Here is a 3,364-nt window from a genome sequence, read left to right on the forward strand (position 1 = left end):
GCCTCGGGAGGGTGTTTGGGCATACCCTTGCACCTACTAATCCGGAGGAAAATTACCCCCCTTTCTTGTAATCCGTGCACTCGAGGTGACAGAGGGGACCCAGGGCGCAAACGTGCCCGACCTCCTGGAGCCCTGGCTGGGATCCGGGAGGCAAATGGCACCCCATCGGGACTTCCAGGGAAGCCCGGCCATCTAGTCGCCCCATAGGAAAGCTTTGCGGGCGACCAGATGGCCGAGGGGAGAGGGCCGACCAGATGGCGGGGACCGAAAGGACGCTAATCTGCCTGCCCCGAGAGCCTCCCTGGGCCCTGGTGGACCCTCCGTCCCCGGCGCCCGGACCGGCTTGCAGGACGGAGTGGTTCCCGCACCCCAGGGCCTGCTCCCGAACCCTAGGCCAGGCCCGGGAGAGCCTCCCCTGGGCTGCAGGGCTACAGGGCTCGGGGGGGGCTGCAGGGCTCCGTGGGCTGCAGGGCTTCGGGGCTGCCGGGCTCGGGGGCTCCAGGGCTACGGGGCTGCAGGGCTCCTCGGGGGGCTCCAGGGCTCACGGGCTCCGGAGCTGCAGGGCAGCAGGGCTGCAGGGCTCCGGGGGGCTCCAGGGCTCCAGGGCTCCGGGGGCTCCAGGGCTGCAGGACGGAGGGTTATTCCCGCACCACCGGGCCCTGCCGGACGGGGCCCAAGCCCCGGGCCCGCTCCCGGTCCCTGCTTCTGAAACCCTAGCCAGGCCGGGGAGAGCCTCCCTTGGCTCGGATGAACACCTGGAACCCCGGCCGGCTTGCAGGACGGGGAAGCTCCAGCAAGCCCATGGCCGGCCGGACGGAGCTCAGGCCCCCGGGCCCGCTCCCGGTCCCTGCTTCCGAAACCCTAGCCAGGCTGGGGAGAGCCTCCCTTGGCCCTGATGAACGCCCGGAACCTCGGCCGGCTTGCAGGACGGGGAGGCTCCAGCAACCCCATGGCCTGCCAGACGGAGCTCAAGCCCCGGGCCCGGTCCCTGCTTCCGAAACCCTAGCCAGCCTCCCTTGGCCCCGATGAACGCCCGGAACCTCGGCCGGCTTGCAGGACAGAGCCCAGGCCCCAGCCCCCAGGCCCCAGGCCCCAAGCCCCAAGCCCCAGGCACCAGGCCCCAGCCACCAGGCCCCAGGCCCCAGGCCCCAGGCCCAGCCCACCAACCCTAGCCGGGCCCGGGGAGAGACTCCCGGCGGACCCCCCTGTCCCCAGGACCTGGACCCTGGGCCGGAACCAAGGAGGGTTAAGCCCCGGCCACGTCCTCTCCCCGACGGCCTGCCCGGGGAGCCCATTTTTGTCGACTATTAAGCCCCCACGTAGTGGGGGCTTACAGAACCTTGGGGAGGACAAAAGTTGGAGTTAGCCCGGCCGCCAGCCCGCAGGGCCATCTGGTCGCCCAGCCCGCAGGGCCATCTGGTCGCCCAGCCCGCAGGGCCATCTGGTCGCCCCCCTGCCCGCAGGGCCATCTGGTCGCGCAGCCAGGCGACCAGATGACCCGGGACGACCCAGCGCCCAGACGGCCTGGGAGGCTGCCGTACCCAGTTGCCCTTGCAGTCCAGCGAGGGTGGCCAGGCGCTGCTGCTGCTGCTCGCCTCCCTGCTCGACTTGCCCATGCAGCAGTGGGAAGGGGAGTCCGGCGTCCGAAAGGCGGCCCAGGCCCAGGCCCAGGTCCCATTATGAAATCTCGCAAGTCAGCACCTTCTTTAAGTAAAGTCAAATGTTGCTTAATTTCAGCCAGTGTGGATTTCTGTAGCCACTCAAGGCATAATTTCCCTACACTGTATGTTGTAACTATCCCTGGATGTTGTCTCTGGGAATATCTTGGGTCTGGCCTGGTCATTTTGAACCCCTGTCTTTTGTTCAGGAATTTATCTTGACAGTTGTTTGAGTCTGTGGGCCAGATCAACCATTTTTTCCAAACAGGATTTGTTCTGTTTTGGTGAAAAATATGGGATACTTCTATTTCCACATCCGTAGTACTATTGCTATCAGGTATGGGCTTCGGAATAGACGGTTTATTTAAGTCTTTTATCTTAGCTAAACCAAGACAAGTAGTTTGTTGAATGGTGTCATTCAGGAATATTATTTGTTCTGGGATCATGCAGGCTCCAAATAATGATTCTAGACCTTGTACCTGCCAGTCTTTTGTTCCCTAGATGGTTTTTGTTTCAATGTTATTTTTCCAAAATTCAAAACCAAATGATGGGGCCGATTATGATGGCGGACGGGAAACACCGTCCGCGGAGGACGGGAAAGACCGTCCGCGGCGGACGGGAAATACCGTCCGCGGTGGCAACGGACAGGAAAGACCATCTGCAGGGCGGACGTGAAAGTGAAGGCCCGTCCCGGGCACTCGGCCACGCAGTGGAGAAGTGTGGCTCAATGGTTAGCGAGTCAGACCCTGATGCAGAGGTCTAGCCCAGAACCAGGGTTCGATTCCCCGCCTCGGCGGGTCTTGGGCTCAAAATCCCACGGAACTGATAATTTTCGCCTCGGTGCCTATTCCAATCATGGAGTCCCACTCACCAGCCTGGGAGGCCGTGTCCTGCCTTCCCCTGATTCAGAATCACCAGACCACACGGAGGTCTGACTGACCCTCTCCCTAGTAATCCGGAGGAAAATTACCCTCTTTTCTTGTAATCCGTGCACATGAGGTGACAGAGGGGACCCAGGGCGCAAACGTGCCCGACCTCCTGGAGCCCTGGCTAGGGTCCGGGAGGCGAATGGCACCTCATCGGGACTTCCAGGGAAGCCCGGCCATCTGGTCGCCCCCATAGGAAATCATTGCGGGAGACCAGATGGCCGAGGCGATCCTGGAGACCAGATGGCCGGGACCGAAATGACGCCCAATCTGCCTGCCCCGGGCCTGTAGGGCTCGGGGGCTGCAGGGCTCGACGGCTGCAGGGCTCCGGGGCTCCGGGGCTCCGGGGCTCCGGGGCTCCGGGGCTCCGGGGCTCGGGGGCTGCAGGGCTCCAGGGCAGCAGGGCTCTGGGGCTCCAGGGCTCCGGGGCTCTGGGGTTGCAGGGCCCGGGACCCATGGAGCCCGTCCCGGGCTCTTCCCCACGCCGCAGGTCGGAGGAGGGAGCCCCGGACACCTGGCAGGTGTTGCCCGGGGCACATCCCATCTGGTCCCCGGCAGGGGACCGCCAGCATGGGGAGGGTGCCTGGGCATACCCTTGCCCCGAGTAATCCGGAGGAAAATTACCCTCCTTTCTTGTAATCCGTGCACGCGAGGTGACAGAGGGGACCCAGGGCGCAAACGTGCCCGACCTCCTGGAGCCCTTGCTGGGCGAATGGCACCTCATCGGGACTTTCAGGGAAGTCCGGCCATCTAGTCGCCCCCATAGGAAAGCATTGCGGG

The sequence above is a fragment of the Lissotriton vulgaris genome, chromosome 2_1 (assembly GCF_964263255.1).
Source record: "Lissotriton vulgaris chromosome 2_1, aLisVul1.2, whole genome shotgun sequence".
Taxonomy (NCBI): domain Eukaryota; kingdom Metazoa; phylum Chordata; class Amphibia; order Caudata; family Salamandridae; genus Lissotriton; species Lissotriton vulgaris.